We start from the raw sequence: 17,030 nt of genomic DNA on the forward strand, positions 1-17,030 counted from the left end.
TCAAAGATCTAAACATTAGGTCTAAGACCATAAAACAGTTAGAGGAAAATGTAGGGAGATATCTTATGAAACTTACAATTGTAGGCGGTTTTATGGACCTTAAACCTAAAGCAAGAGCACTGAAGAAATAAATAAATAAATGGGAGCTCCTCAAAATTAAACACTTTTGTGCATCAAAGAATTTCATCAAGAAAGTAGAAAGACAGCCTACACAATGGGAGACAATATTTGGAAACGACATATCAGATAAAGGTCTAGTATCCAAAATTTATAAAGAGATTGTTCAACTCAACAACAAAAAGACAGCCAACCCAATTACAAAATGGGAAGAAGACTTGAGCAGACACCTCTCAGAAGAGGAAATACAAATGGCCAAAAGGCACATGAAGAGATGCTCAATGTCCCTGGCCATTAGAGAAATGCAAATCAAAACCACAATGAGATATCATCTCACACCCACCAGAATGGCCATTATCAACAAAACAGAAAATGACAAGTGCTGGAGAGGATGCGGTGAAAGAGGCATACTTATCCACTGTTGGTGGGAATGTCAAATGGTGCAACCACTGTGGAAGGCAGTTTGGTGGTTCCTCAAAAAACTGAATATAGAATTGCCATATGACCCAGCAATACCATTGCTAGGTATCTATTCAGAGGACTTAAGGGCAAAGACAGAAACGGACATTTGCACACCAATGTTTATAGCAGCGTTATTTACAATTGCAAAGAGATGGAAACAGCCAAAATGTCCATCAACAGACGAGTGGCTAAGCAAACTGTGGTATATACATACGATGGAATATTATGCAGCTTTAAGACAGAATAAACTTATGAAGCATGTAATAACATGGATGGACCTAGAGAACATTATGCTGAGTGAGTCTAGCCAAAAACTAAAGGACAAATACTGTATGGTCCCACTGATGTGAACCGACATTTGAGAATAAACTTGGAATATGTCATTGGTAACAGAGACCATCAGGAGTTAGAAACAGGGTAAGATAATGGGTAATTGGAGCTGAAGGGATACAGACTGTGCAACAGGACTAGATACAAAAACTCAAAAATGGACAGCACAGTACTACCTAATTGTAATGTAATTATGTTAAAACACTGAATGAAGCTGCATCTAAGCTATAGTTTTTTGTTTGTTTGTTTGTTTTATATATATTTTTTGTATTTTTTATTTTTTTCTCTATATTATCATTTTATTTCTTTTTCTGTTTTCTTGCTATTTCTTTTTCTAAATCGATGCAAATGTACTAAGAAATGATGATCATACATCTATGTGATGATATTAAGAATTACTGATTGCATATGTAGAATGGAATGATTTCTAAATGTTGTGTTAGTTAACTTTTTTTTAATTAATAAAAAAAAATGTATTCCATATAAAGCATATAGTAGGTACCAGTTGGGAACCTACCATTAGGGAGCATGGACCTGGACTTGAGAGCCCTATTTTTTGTTGCTTTGGCAGCCCTGCTAGCACCCACATGTCTAATATATGATCAGTGACACTGGAGAAACTGAAAACATTGCTGTGTGTCATGCTGGTCAGTTCTTCTGGTGGCCAAGCACCCTATCTAACCTAAAGAGATTATAATAATGTCCTGTGTGAGAAGCACAATGGTAGCTAAGATGTAAGTGGCCTAGCCCAGATGCCATTTTGCCTACACTGCAGTAAAAATTCCTTTTAGACAAAGCAGATTTAGGTTTAAATAGACACCTCTTGGATGAGATATCTATTTCTACCAATGCCAATGGATTTCATGTCAAGGTTTCCTCCAGGCCTTTCAGGGTTACCTATGAAAGGAGAAGGGCAGGAAGGCAAGATTCCATGTGTGGGGATGAAAGAGTGGGAGTAATTCAGCAGCAGACATCCTGATCATCGCTGGGGGAGGCTCTCATTTGGAGCAAGTCAAGCCTTGGAGTTGTACTTTGCTTGTAACGGCAGACCCTCCCTCAGTAATCTTTTTAGCATCCTGCTCCTTCAAAGACAAAGCTCTCATGTGGCCAGAAGACATGTGAATATCACATCAGTTGCGTAGAAGCAATGGATTGGAATCCTCCAGATAGTTCACTCAATCTCAGAATGATAAATGATCGATCATTGCATTCCTCCTAAATGAAATTAAGATGTTAAGATATATTGCCTGGGGCTTCTGAATGGGATTTCTACAGTTGAATTTCCAACAGAAAATGCATTGCTTTGGAATCACTGGGAAAGCAAGACTTCTCGATCTCCGTTAAAGTAAAACACAACGTCAGGAAAAAATGCTTCAGAAATGTTCATTTTTTTCATATTTAAAAGTGATTAATCATCCCAAATACCACAAAGCTGGAAGGCCAGAATGCAAACTCTTCCAGGGGAAGGAGGATGCAGATGCCCCGATGCTCTAAAGTGGAAGCTTTTGAAGGAGGCCCTAGGTGAGCTCATGTTGGGAGAACAAAAAGCCTTGCCTAAAAATCCCTTTGAAAGGATAGAGGGTGTGTGCAGAAACCTTTGGGATGCACAGGAAGCCATAGATTTACTTTTCCATTAGCACAGAGAATTAAAAAAAAACACTTAAAAGAGGAAGTTATCGTTTACCTGTATGTGTGTGGACACTACCCGAGATGAGACTTCCTTAGAAAGTCTTTCCATCCCTCCTTTCAGACCTGGTGAGGCCCATCATGCTCCTGTAAGCTGGGTATTTAGCAGTTCAGCCTGTGGGTTCACAGATGGCCCCATTACCTCCTAGTTGTATGACCTTAAATGTGCAACTTTACCTCTCTGTTTCTTGAGCAGTATCATGGATTAGTAGTAGCTGCTTCTTCACAGTGTAAGGAGTAAATGCAATAAAACAAGAAAAGTGTCTGAGCTCAGTGAATATTGTTGGATAATTCTTCCCCTTGGTACTTGTGGCAATTTTAACTAATTAATCACATGTTCAATTTAATTATTTATTGAGGTGAAGTCTGGCATACTGTCTAGATGTGCCTTCCGTGAGGTTAGAACTAATGTGTATCTTGTTCATCCAATATGTCCAAGTACTTAGCACCGTTCCTGGTAGATGCTTAAAAAACTGTGGCAGGGAGGGACTCTCATACTTTTCATAGGCATGGTTTGTAGAAGGCAATATACAATCTGAAGTGAATTGCCTTTGTGTCTCATTTAAGACCACACTTTACTTTCATCTCTGTTGGCCGAAACGAGGAGATTTTTGTTCTTTAGCTTTATTTGCAGGTGGGTGAGCATTAGGGGCTCACATACATTTTTCTTTTCCCTTTCCACCTACCAAAGAAGCCTTTTTTTGGTTTGTGTGTGTGTGTGTGCATGTGTGTGTGTGTGTGTTTTGAGATATATATATATATAGAGAGAGAGAAAGCTATTTCATTTTGTTGCATTAAATTCAGCTTTAGTGGTTGCTTAGAAAATGCAAAGAAGATTGCAGCAAGTTGAATTAAAGCACAGTTAACCAAATGCAAGACTCCATTCAGCCCTTATCTGCCAAAAATAAATAATCTTAAAAGTGAATTTCCGATCACTGACAATAATTACTGTGTTAGCATGTGGGGTCCCCTGCCTTCAGCCAGCCATCGTTGCCGGCATTGACCCAGCATTTAGAAATTAAACAAAAACATATTGAACTTGCTGCATTAGCTGTTGCCACATCGGAACGCTAATGGGTTTAGTGACCACAACCCCAGACCAGGACGTGTCAACAGCCAAAGGACCAAATTCAGTCAGTGTTTGTACTTTGCCCAAGTTGTTACAAGTTTAATTCTTTGCAGCCTAATTTTCCTGCTGTTCTGGCCTTTTCCCACCATGTCTTAACGAGGGTAACAGTCAGCCTAGCATCATAGAGCAGGGCCACTGAAGCCCTGGACAAAGGTCCACAGGTAGAGGCATCTCAGTCTCTTAGGTCTGATGACTTGTTAGATGGGAGCTCCAGCCTTCTTTTGCTAGTCACTTAAAAAATGAGTTCCAGAAATGGCCCAACCTGAAGCAAATGCAAAGAACCTCTTGATTCTCCACTCATCTGGAAAGTCTGCCTCCCTTCCCCTGTGAAAAAAAAAGCTTGTTGCTTGGTGTTTGCACCTTGAAGGCAGTTTCTTCGCAACACACCCAAGCCTTCAGCCCTTCTGAGAAACAAAGTCACTTGTCTCCATTCCTGGGCAGCCAAATCAAGCACTGAGTTGCAGGACCTTGGCGGTGAAGAGGTTAAATGGCTCAAAAGGCTGGATCTGTGGTTTCCTGCCCACACTTGCTCTAGCCTAAGGCAGTGCCTGCTGTTTGGGAAGGGGGAAAGGGAGGCCTCCCCTGGACCCAGGTGGCCAACAGGCAAACCATGTTATTAAGAAGCAGGAATCACAAAACCTTGATCTTCAAACGAGACCCCTAATTAGTCGCTAGCCCAAGAGTAAATGCATTCCACCTCAGCAAGGCGATGGGCGCCTTCAAATCCTGGGGACTAATTGCCATTATTGGCTCTATGAAGATCTTGTTGTAAAACGCTTGTCATCCGAGCCACTTCTGTTCATAAACTTGAGATATCAAATTGTTCCTTCATGTCTTAAACTCTCCAAAATGCCTTATTGGCCCCTTTTCTAGGAGGAGACATCCCTTACTGAGTGTGGCAGCTTTCTTTAGCGACTAGCTTAAAGAAATGTCTCCCTTGTTGCTTGTGTGTTAAATTCATCCTAAAACTGATTCCTTTTCAGTACAGGATTTAATTTTTTTTTGCACTTTCTTCTCTTTTGAATTTGAAAAGTCCATCTCAAAAACTAATTTTAATTACAGGCAAAAGGGATTTGCCATGAAGCTAATGGAGCGTAAGCTTTGGGGCTCCTCTCATATACAAGCCTTTTCCAAGGGCTTGAGAGGGTCCTGACAATGTGTTCACAAGACCTGTTTTTTTTTTCAAGTTTGAAACAGTAAATTATTTGTGTTCTCTTATTCTTACAGAGGGCCCTCCAAATGATGTACTGGGCCCCACAAAACCAAGTTCCACTCTGTAATATCCACGATGTGTTTCTTACCTTCTGTATCATGCATTCTTGTTGCTTCTGGAGATAAATGTCTTCTTCCTGTTCTTAGATTCCTTGCTTCGTGGTCCTGTTTGGCATTTGTGAAAGGAAAGCCTAACTTCTTCAGACCATGCACAGGATGCCAGGTTTTATCTAGATTTACTCTTGCAATAGGAAAATGTTTTAAGAGCTCAGGACCCACAGACCCTCGATCCATTTCATTTTATGAACCTTCAGGAGCATCCTGGATAATTCCCACATTCATATGGCAAAAAGACCAGTATACAGAGAGGTTTGGAAGCATGAGGATTTTTGTTTGTCATTCTCAGGACCACTAGAATTGTATTATTTGAGCACTTTCATGGCAGTGAGAGAGAGGGAAAAAGTAGTAAATAATTTCTGACTACTCTGGTCAACATGTGAGTTTTCCACTACCTTTAATACCAGCTTTTAACAAGCTTCTAGGAGCTTGGAGATGATATATTCCATGCCAACATCTATAGTAAGCTATGTTGCAAGCCAATGTCCTATAATGTCAAATAACCCCGAAACTGAGTTCAGACTCATTTCTTTAACAAGCTAAGGAGTCACTATTACTCAGCAATAATTCTTTCGTGTGATCAATTAAGGGTGGCACAGGAAGGTAGGAGTCTTGTACACAAGGCATAGGATATTTACTCATGGGATTCCTTTGTCTCTGTGATGAAAGCAGATACTTGTCCCTCTACAGGTAACCTGATAACCTCCAACCATTATGAGGGCTTGAAGATATTGGCCCTCCCTAAGTGGCGTTCTCCAAAGTAACTTCGTTATTTTCCCCTTTCTCCAGGGTGCTGGTGTTGTATTTGTTGAATCATCCCCATCTCGGATGTCATTCACAGCACCCCCAAAGATTCCCCAAGCATTATTTTAACCTATGTATTTCCCTAGGTTGGGATGTTCGAAATTGTATGCCAAACTTTTGATTATTTTAACTAGTTCAGAAAAGAAAGACTAACATCGGTTTGACAACAAACAAAACCAGTTTTTGTTCTATCAGTTATGTTTAAAAGATTCCAATTTCAAACTAAACACAATGTGTGGTTATTCTGTCAGCGATTTATATAGCCACCAGGGCGCCACAGTTACACACTGCATACATCATTGTATTTTTAAAATGTACTTAATGAACATTTTTTTTCTCTTCTAGTAACTACTTCATTGCCTTAAATGAATGCATTCCAATAGAATTTGTAACAAATGACCACTTTGTGTTTGCATTAATGCCAAACACGTTTAACAAATTTTTAACAAGGAACCCTGGCAAAATGCCAAACTCCTAGAGGGACACTAAAGGAATGCTATAAATTTAAACTAGATTTTACCTTTTCACTTAGCTCAGCAAGTGTCTTAGGTGTCTTGCTATCTCAAGGTTGTAGCACTTCTATTTCATCTCAGATAAGTTATACATTTTTGTTATTTTATTGCTTAGGTTCTACCTTTCTGTATAGCACTTTTAAGTCTTTGCAAGCATGTCTGAAAGAATTTGATAGCAGCTTAGAAATAGGAAGATCTTTATTTCTGAAAAGTTGTTCATATCTTGAGTAGGTTGATGGATACATGCCTGCATGTACATATCTACCAAAATATCACTGTCTTTAAAACAGCAAGTCAACTATTAAAGTACACAAACAATAGATTCGACCAAAACTGGGGGTGATTTAGTACCCTGGGGGACATTTGGCAATGCTCGGAGATATTTTTTATTGTAATGACTTGGGAGTGGGTGCTACCGGCATCTAGTGGGTAGAGATCAGAGATGCTGCTAACCATCCTATAATAATGCACAGGACAGCCTCCACAGCAAAGCATCATCCAGACCAAAATGTCCACAAGGCCGAGGGTGAGAACCCCCCAAGCAGCATGACAAAGGCCTTTGGCTTTGGGGCAGTCTCTCAAGTTAAAGAGGGTATTATTTTAGTAAAAGTCCTATAGTCAGATTTTTATTCAACCACTATTTTTAAATATATATATACCTGCCACTAGTGTTGAATGGCAGATTTCTGATTTTTACTTATGCTTTCATCTGGCCCTGGGAAGGAAAGAGCAAAGTCCTGTCCAGGCCAGAAATGTAGGCTAAAGTGGTGCTGGGGATGACTTGTGGCCAGATTCAGGCAAGATTGGCCAACTGATGCCACATGCCACCCACTGGAAGAAGCTATGGCTGGACATTTGAAATGGTCTCCAAGGTAGAGCTAGTAGGAAGCAGGATGCTGCAGGCCCATGAAATAGCTTTGGTGTTTCGTGGGTAAGCACATTAATTTTAATAGCGATATAATTATTATAATGCATATTAGACAAATATTGGCCCACTATGTTATTAAAATAAATCTTTTTAAAAATGAAATATAAGTGTTTTTAAAAGAAAACAGTAATGAAAGGGTACGGTGTTATGGAGAGACTAGTTGGCAAGACCTAAGTATGGAAGTGCTGGCCTCATGGTAAACAGAATAGACTCTGGAGTCTGGAAGATGGAGGTTCAAATCGGGGCCCTGGGACCATGGGAATTTGACCAAAACCACTCAGTTCCCTTGAGCTTCCATTTCCTCATCAGCGTAGGAACTGTTAACCATATCAGCATCTTGGTGCTGTCAAGCTTGTTTGAGATAATTGCAGGAGCACCTAGCATGGTGGCAAATAGCACGCAGCAAATGTTAGCGATTGATAATAACTGACCACAATAACAATGACAAAAATAAATCCTAAGAAAAGGCAGCAGTATATGCTGCCATTTTGATGTACACATCACACATCCATCCAAATTCCTTCATTTAAAACATTGTGGGTGAGTTGCACCCAGCACCCAGAAACCGGAGATGAAATAGGAAGTTCCCCTGTTGCCTTCACCAGCAAGCTGCAGCATCACTAACAGCAGTTTGCAATTCTGAGCACAGAGCTTGCTAGACCCACCCCCACCCCAGCCCTTTGGGCTCTGAAGTGTTACATTTTATTGCCCTGTGGAGCTATAGGAGGCCATTCGAAAGGTAAAATGTTGCTCTCCACTCATATTTTTGAATTATGGCTTCAAGGTGGTTGCTTCTATCAAGAAAATTAAATGATTTAACATAATTTGTTGCCACTTTGATCACAACAATAATAAATAAATCTTCATGAGGAAAACGGGAAATCCATTCCACCCCGTTTTTAAAGATATTAAGTAATAACACAGATGTAGTTATAGATTATTATTTTTTTAAGCAGAAACAACTCTGTTGGGCTTTCCTGTGAGCGCAGTCACTTAGTGGAGCTGGGCTGCAGGATGCTGCTGCCCCAGAATGAGCAGCTCCTCTCTTCAGACCCTTGTTAATTAGCCTGTCAGGGGCTCGCCTTTTACACGGGCACCATGTGCAATATTTTAGGAGTGGGCATCCAAAGCCATCGTGAATGGGTGTCTGTTTTTGTACCTGGGGGCACGCTGCACACATTTGGAAAGCACATGGAGTGTAATGGACATTACCCCAGATGTCAAAAATAGCCTACATTTTACTACTGTTATTAAACAGTTTCCCCTTTAACCTCTCCATGTTTACCAAAGACCCCTTTCTCCCAGCCTGTAGTTCTGCAAATCACTACTGAAAGGGCAGGAGAAGAAAGCCATAATCAGGCAGGTGTCTTTATTCCAAAGAAAAACAGTCTGAAGGAATATTTGTGAGACACCACACATTTATAGCCTGTTCTCCTGAGAGCACTTGTGCTGGGACGGAACCTCGCGGCTGTGCTCAGCCAGCCTGCCCCACGCACCCCTGCATAACTGATTGCAGAGGTCCTAACAGAAGAATCAAATTCAGAGCTTTGATGCCATCCAATACTGATTTTTTCAAAATGAAAATAGCTTTATATTTTAGTATTATACTAATACTACACATTCTTTGGTTTAGAAAAATCTAAAACCAATGCCACAAAGCAAAAAAAAAAGATCTTAAAAAGGAAATTAAAAAGTACCACTCAGAGATAAATACTAGCAATATTCTGGTAGATGCACTCCTAAATGTTTATGTGTGTGTTTATGCAAAACTGAGATCAAACTTCATATAGATTGTAATCTGCTTTTTTTCACTGAAATATTGTGGACATCTTTCCAGATCAAAAAAAGCAGAGATCTCTGTCATGAACATCTAGATTACAGCTCCCTCTTTCTTTCCTTCATGGCACAAATAGAAAAAAAATCCTCATTTATTTATGTATTTGTATCTATTTGTTGTCTCTCTTACTCCTGAGAATTTATAGGCTCTGTGTCTGTCTTTTTCACCATTAAATCTCTGGCACCAAGCATACTGCCTGACATGGAGAGATGCTATTTTAGTTTTCTATTGCTGCATAGCAAATAACCACTAACTTAGTGACTTACAATGACATCCATGCATTATCTCACAGTTTCTGTGGGATAAAAGTCCAGGCAGGCTTGACTGGATTCTCAGCTTCGAGTCTCCTAAGGCCAAAGTCAAGATGTCAGCACTGCTGGGCTTTAATCTGGAGGGTGTGGGGTAAGCATCCTTTTCCAGGCCCATTCAGATTATTGCCAGAATTCAGTTCCTAGAGATGGTAAGACTGAGGTCCTCCTTCTCTGCTGGCTGTCAGCCAGGGACTTCTCTCAGATCCAAAAGGACATTCTCAGGTCCCCATGGCCTCTTCCACCTCCATACAGTGAATCCCTCTCAGGCCTTGAAGTACCTTGATTTTCCTTCCATTTACTAGGAAGAGAAAACTCTCTATTTTTAAAGAGCTCCAGGGATTAAATGAAGTCCACTCAGATAACCTCTCTTTTGATGAATTCAAAGGCAACTGATTAGTTACCTTAAACACATCTACAGAAACCCTTTGCCATGTAATGGAACATGGTCATAGGTTTAATACATTCATTGTCCCAGTACCAGAGATTAAGGCAGGAAATTTTGGAGGGAGAGTTTAGGATTCTGGCTACCATACGTGTGCTCTGATGTTTGTGAATGAATGAGTGTATCAACCTGTTCCAGAAACTGTGCAAAGTGTAAGAGATGCTAATCAAACAAGACTGCCCTGTCCCCTGGCCTCATAAAGTTTCTAGTCTAGACCAGGGCTGTCCAATAGAAATAGAATCAAGCCACTTCTGTAATTTTGGCTTCTCTAGTAGCTACATTTAAAAAATGATAAGAAATTGGCAAAATTAATTGTAATGTACATGTCATTACAATTGCACATACATTGTAATGTTATGTCCAAAATATGATTTCAACATTAAATCAATATTAAAAGTTATTACTGGGTGAGCCACGGTGGCTCAGCAGGCAGAGTTCTTGCCTGCTATGCCGGAGACCTGGGTTGGATATCAGTGCCTGCCCATGCAAAAGGAAAAAAAAAGTTATTACTGACATATTCATTTTTTATACGAGTCTTCAAAATTTCGTTTGTATTTTACACTTTGAAGAGATACAAGTGCTCAGTAGCCATATGTGGCCAGTAGCCATGATATTGGACAGTTTAGACCAACACTAGTCACATGATGGGGACAGTGCAATGTGTATGTGACTCCTTATGCTACACCCAGTCCCGGATGGGTCCAGAAAGGTTTCCTGGGAGGAAGTGACATACTACCTGAGGCTGCAGAATAAGTAGGAATCAATCCGGTTGAGAGTTGTAAATGTGTGTCAGACAGAAAGAGGAGCTGTGGTGAGACAAGAAGAGACAACTTTACAACTGTCGAAGCAGGTTCAGCAGAGGTAGAGCATGAAGAGTAGATGGTCACAGATAAGGGTGGGGCTGGAGAGGAGCCAGATAGGACCTATTCGGCCATAGCCAGGACTCCGTCCTCTGTCCTGAGGATGGGGGAGGCCAGTGAAGGGTTCTAAGCAGGGGAATGCCAAGATAAAGTAGACATTATCATTTCAGAAACACTGCTGCCCTAGTGAGAATGCAGGGCTGGGTTTGGGATTGCTGTGAGTGTCCAGGTGAGGGAGGGCAGGCCAGGGATTATCCCACAGTGGGTAGCTACCCAGATTGCCTTCTTGCTGGAAGCCAAGATTCCTTTTGTTCTTTTTCTAAAGCATATGCTTACTTGCCCCTCAGCAAAGGATCATCTGCATTTGTAACTGTTGGCAATGTCATTTGGGTTTTTCCCTCCAACCTATTTAGGCCTCCTGGTTTGACTGAAGAAACGGCAACATTTTTCCGAGACTTCTCTTGGCCACAGCATAGACCTTACCCCAAAGCAGTGCACTAAAGTTGTCAGGCATTGCCTTGATGACCTTTGCCCAGCTGGAAATCTTCTCCCAACTGAATATATAATTGCTTTTTGCTACCTTATCTTGGAAAAACATCAAGGACATTCACTGTAATTATTTTTCACTCACTCTCTTGTCTGCAAAAGTGACCAATACATTTTAATACTACTTCGGGATTCCTTTAAATTTTAATCGTGTGGCCTTTTTTATGTATTGGTCAGTCCTTTAAACAATGATTAAGAAATGCTTGATGCACAAAAGAATTAGAGCTGCATGCAGCTCATGAAACAGAAAGCATGCTCCGAATTAAATTTTCATACAAAGTTTGCAAAGATTTTATGTGCCAGAATGAGTAATATGATCTGCTGTAGGAACTCCCCAGCTTTCTGGCTCTGCAAAAGTCATTTTTTTTTTTGCCCCGATTCAAGTTTCTTAACCAGAAGGGTTACACCAGACTCCTCAGAGTATGAATTAGCAGAGTTCATCGAAGCCACATATTTCATTTGCACTGTTTAATGATGGCTCAAAATAGCTGCCTACCTGTACAGACATTGGAATGTTTGGTGCTGTCATTAGTCAGTGTGACTTTAGAAATGCTGAGTATCAGCCGCCGAATCAGAAAGCTCAGGCTGTATATAAAAACTGGCTTGTGCACGTGTATGTGTGTGTGTTTCATCTTTCCCCTCCCTGCCATCTTTCTCCCTCTGCAGATAGCTTCACTATTGCCACGTGCCCGGAAACTTCTGAAACACTCAAAGGCCATATGGGAATGATAATGGCACAGGCACATCGAGTTGATCATAAGCATGGAAGAAAGTCATCATTTGAAGCAGCAGTGTGGAGGGTCACCTCTTCTCACCTATCTCACTGTTTATTCCCAGGCATCAGTTGTATTCCATACCCAGAGCTCCTCACTGGGACAGTGAGAAAATATCCAGCCACTTGGATAGCTGTTCTCAAGGGCAAGAGATTATGCAAAGAGATGACTGTTGCCTTTCTTTATGATTGGTGTTAAATAAGCGTACACAGTACTAGATGTGGGGGAAATAAAGCAAGCTAGCTAGCTTTATTTCAGTCTGCTGTTTTTCAGGAAATAGCAGTATTCTTTAAAATTGTTGCTCTCATGGTTTTTAAGTGAATGTTAAGTTTTCTGTTGTCTTGGTCATCCTTAGCTCTCTAATCTCTATAAAACTAAGTTTAAAAGAATTGAAAACCATGGTCATTGTAGAAACTTGGAACCAATAGAAGTGTGTCAAGAGAAAAAAAATGATGCAATCTGATAACCCAGAAATCACTGGAAACATTCTGGCATATTTCCCTTCCAGTTGTTTTTTCTGTACATCAAGAGAGAGACATGCATATACGTGATGTATTTTGAAAGGTGTCCCTTCTTCAGTAGGTTTGCAGGGCATAATTTCACTCTGTTCACTTTGTTCTTCCTCTGTGCTTCCCCTTCATTGCCTTCCCACTCCCGCTCCCTCCTACCACAGAGAGTGGTGGAGGGTCCCGTAGGATAGGTGGGGTGGGATGGGGGGACCTTCTGCCAGAATCATCTAGTTATCACTGCACATGCCACCAGTTTCTTTCCCGCTAAATTGTGTGTTTTCTCCCTGCAGCTATCAGAAGGGTTGAATAAAAGGAAAATGCAGCTCTGCGGCAATATTCTGATAATCTATTGCAGCGTGGCTCACCTCACTGTCCACCCCACCTGGAGCGGCTCATCAAATCTGAAGAGGAGTTTTTACTTCATTACAGAGCGTGATTTTGTTTGACTTAATATTTCCTTCATCTCATGTCATTCCTCATGGATTCAGATATATTGGAAAGGAGGGACCCAGAAGAAGAGGAAATTGAGAGATCATTCATTTTTTTCATTGGAATTCATGCATTTAAAATGTGATCACCTCTCCTGAAAGTCATTATTTGATAACATTTATTTGTTATTTAAGTATCATTTGATAAATTTGAACTCCATTGGATTTTAACTGTGGGTTCAGCTTCTATAGGACAACTAGCTTCATCTCCAGTTATTCTGCTGGTTCAGACAAACTGGTCATTCGTAATGCATTAGATTATCAAAAAGTGTAGATTCGCTGTGAGTGAGTGGTGTTGGAAGTGTTTGTGTACCAAGATGCATAGACTGTTTGGCAAAGAAACGAAAACACCAAAAACTGTGAGCCCTTACCCTCCTCTATCTTTAATCTGCTGTTTGAAGAAAAATATTTTGATGGTGTAACCAGTAGTCACCTCTGGGCCAGGTTGGAAATGAAATCAATTTTTAAACCACTAATACTTGCCAAGAAATCGCCTTATAAGAACATGGTGTGTGTCTCTGACAATGCATGGCACATCTAAATTTGATCATTGATAATTTTATCTACCCTGTCTTTGTACTGAAGAGTGGTAAAAGCCTGAGGCACCTGCATATACCTATGCCACATGTCCCATAAATCCCCACAATGAGGACATGGCTGTGCCTCAGTCTCTTACCATTCCCATACGTTCAGGTCTCCATTGAAGAAGCTGGGACTCATTCACATTTCAAGTTCCAATTGCTGTGCAAACAGTGTGAGCTTAGATCTTCTGTAAATGAAGGGTCATTTTGCATTTTTAAAATTGTCTCCAACATAGATTCCAAAGCATATTCAGCATCATCCATGAAAACATTGATGAATGAGGAGCAATCACAAAGCTGTGTATCTGTATATAGCTCTACACATGTACGTTGGTACAGAATCATTACTTAAAGCACATGCCAGGGAAAGAGACCAAATTGTCAGGTCTTTTACATACAATGACATGGTACTAAGGAGAATTTAACTCCTACTGCTTCCTCTGAAGATTAAAAAAAAAAAAGTTGTTATAACTTCATGCAGCTCATGACTGAGTCTGGCAAACATGTGCATCTCTTATATTGATCCATTTTCTTGTCAATGGAAGAACCCCTTCCACGTGTATGCAAGTGGGAGATGAAAATCTGCATTTTTAAAGGGCAAACAGTGAATTTAAGCATGAGTGGCCTTAATAAATATAGTTGTCTTTCTTTGCTGCTGTGGAAAGGATTCTAAACAAATATTCCTGAAGTCTTGCATTGAATTTAGTCTTTGTTCTTACTTTCTTAAATGTTGGTGCAGTTAACTCTGGACCTTTCTTGTGAGCCATGGAGATATTTAAAAGACAGACCCCTAATTTGTCTAGGCAAATGAAACCGTCTCTGAGTTGCACTGTTCATTCTTGGTGCATTAGAAGTGACATATTCAAGCAGGTTTCACGCTTCTGGCTTTGTTCTTGTTGTCAGTACGTATAGCAAACTATGTAAAGCTCACCTGTCACATCAACAGTCCAGATACATCCATGTTAAAATAAAAGAAGTTTGTCCTTTAACTATCAAAGGGATGTGGGTTTGGGTTGGAGATGCAAGCAGAGTTCTTTGCAAACATATTTACACATTCTGACACAGTGTCAGTCTGAAAACCCAGGCCACAAACATGTCCCTACGAATGGTTTGGGGTCCTCCTGCAGGCGGCCCTCACCGCCTCCTGTGGCAGGTTTTGACCTGAACTCTGCAATTGAACACTTGAAGTAGGAAATCCATTAGGGGAAATAGGGTCCTCAAAACAGAAAAACCAATGACGTATAGTTAGCTATTTCTACTTATGTGCCAATTTTTTCACAGATATTGTTTTGGGGATCATTTCTTGCCCCAGTTATGTTGGTCAAAAGTATTATTAGTCTCTTTATGAGAGCATATCATTTAGTCCCTTAAAATGTTAAAACTCTGTCTAACATAGCATCTTTTCCCATTTCGTGTAATATTCTCTGATGCTTGGGGGTTACAAAAAATCCCTTTTCATACATTTAAAATAGTCTCTGGGTTTACAACAAACACTGTGATGTTGGGAGGATATTTCCTTTGTGCAAACTTGAGCAGGTTCCCCTCTAATCCTAATGAAATTTAAACAAGTTTGGGCTAACATTTAGGAGAAGTTTGTATTCTTTGTGCAGAAGCAGGCTTGTACTTTATATCCCATTTAATTTTGATGTACAATCTCTATTTTGTATTTAATGATTTTTGTGTATCCAGTATGCACGTTAACAGCGTGTCAACTTTCATTTGAAAGTGGGCTTCAGTTTACTTTTGAAATAGTGTTTATGATGAGACCTCAAACGTGTTGACCTAAGTTTTAATCTGAGATGTTTTCGTGTAGAGTGGCGTTTGAATGCTGCTAGGGGTCACTGTATCTAGTTCCCTGAGACCTGAGACCCTCGTTTGATAGTGCTTCTTATAATATTTCTTCAAGTGAGTGGCATGTGGGTTGTGATATTGATCATATGATTATGGACATTGATATGAAAAAAATAACAAAACTAAGGAACCCTCAGAAACTACCAGTGGGCATGTATTAGCCAGTTGTTGTAGCCTTGTGTCTAGTAGAAGTACAATGTACAAGGTATGTACAGTTCATAAATTTGTTATCATGTGTATGAAAAGTACTTTGTGCTGATCGCCTTATTTATATCCATCAAATAAACTTTGTTTCTTTCTGAAAGGTGTTCATTCCATCCCTAATAAATGCTCCAATTGTAGTGGTTTCTCATCTTTTCTGAGTCATGGATCTCCATTTGAAAATCTGAAAGGAACCCTATTACTTTAAGAGAGAAAAGGGAATGTATAGGCTCACTAAATTGGAATGTCCAAGGCATACATCTTCCTTTAAACATGACTGGATCTAGAGTTTCAGATTAAGAAATTAAGTTATTTTAATTTATTGGGAGATACCTCCACCCTTTCTCCTCTCCCCCTTTCCTTCCCTTTTTGCTTTCTCTCTCCCTCAGTCTCTTTCTCCATCTTTGTTTCTCCCTCCCTCTCTTCTCCTCCACAGCTTTCATCTCTTCCCTTTTTCTCTCTCTTTCCTTTTTCTCCCTATTCTTTTTTCCCTCCCTCTCTTCCTTCTTTCCTCTTCCCCTCACTTTTTTACCTTCTATTCTTGTCTCCTTATTTCCTCTGCATTTTCCATTGGGTTAGCTTTGATCTCTGTTTGGCTCTGTCCACTTGGGGGCAAAGATGGTTTCCAATAGCCTTGAGCATTCCTGATTTTTAGAAAAGAAAACTTCTTTCTCCCAGGATCCATAGAAGTACCTTAAAGGAACTCTTACTGGTCCTTTTTGGATTATGTATCCACTCTTAGGCCTTTTTCCAAGGGTGTTGGAAAGGTAAGGCCATGCGATTGATGGCCTCACTGAATGGAGGTTGGGTACTTTCCAGACAGAAAAAATCTGTTCTGTTATAGAAGAAGGGGTGAGAAAGTATGGCAGGCAAAAACAATAAATAGCCCTGCTATGACTGTCCCTCAGAAAAACACACAAAACTGGCCATACAAGAGCTCACCAACCTTGACATTTAAACTATGGCTCACAGTGGAGAGAGAACCTCTTTGCTAGATATTCTGCTCCTGGTTCCATTCCAGATTTTGACTTTTACTGGGAATGAATTTCCAATTCTTAGCATCATTAAGATCAGAATCATTGATTGTCAGAACTAGAAGGGATGTTAGATGTTATATAATCCAACATCCCGTTTTATAAGAGGTATGAACTGAGACGCAGAAGTAACTGATCCATGTATACATGGTAAGTTTATGGCAGAGCCAAGACTGTCCACAGAGCTCCTGAAATAGGAACATGTGTCCCTGAAGACACTCCACGGAGGTGAGGATGGGACAGCATCTCTCTCCAATTGGTCCTTGATGGCATAGGGGAAATATCATTTGGTTTCTGTTC

At 40.2% G+C, this 17,030-nt stretch overlaps 1 protein-coding gene across 1 annotated transcript in view; it reads left to right on the plus strand.

Moving 5' to 3' along the window:
• Window positions 1–17,030, plus strand: part of WNT5A (Wnt family member 5A) — a 156,764-nt gene that overhangs the window by 95,842 nt on the left and 43,892 nt on the right. The gene's annotated exons all lie outside the window — the stretch shown is intronic.

The sequence above is a fragment of the Tamandua tetradactyla genome, chromosome 15 (genome assembly GCF_023851605.1).
Source record: "Tamandua tetradactyla isolate mTamTet1 chromosome 15, mTamTet1.pri, whole genome shotgun sequence".
NCBI classification, from domain to species: Eukaryota; Metazoa; Chordata; class Mammalia; order Pilosa; family Myrmecophagidae; genus Tamandua; species Tamandua tetradactyla.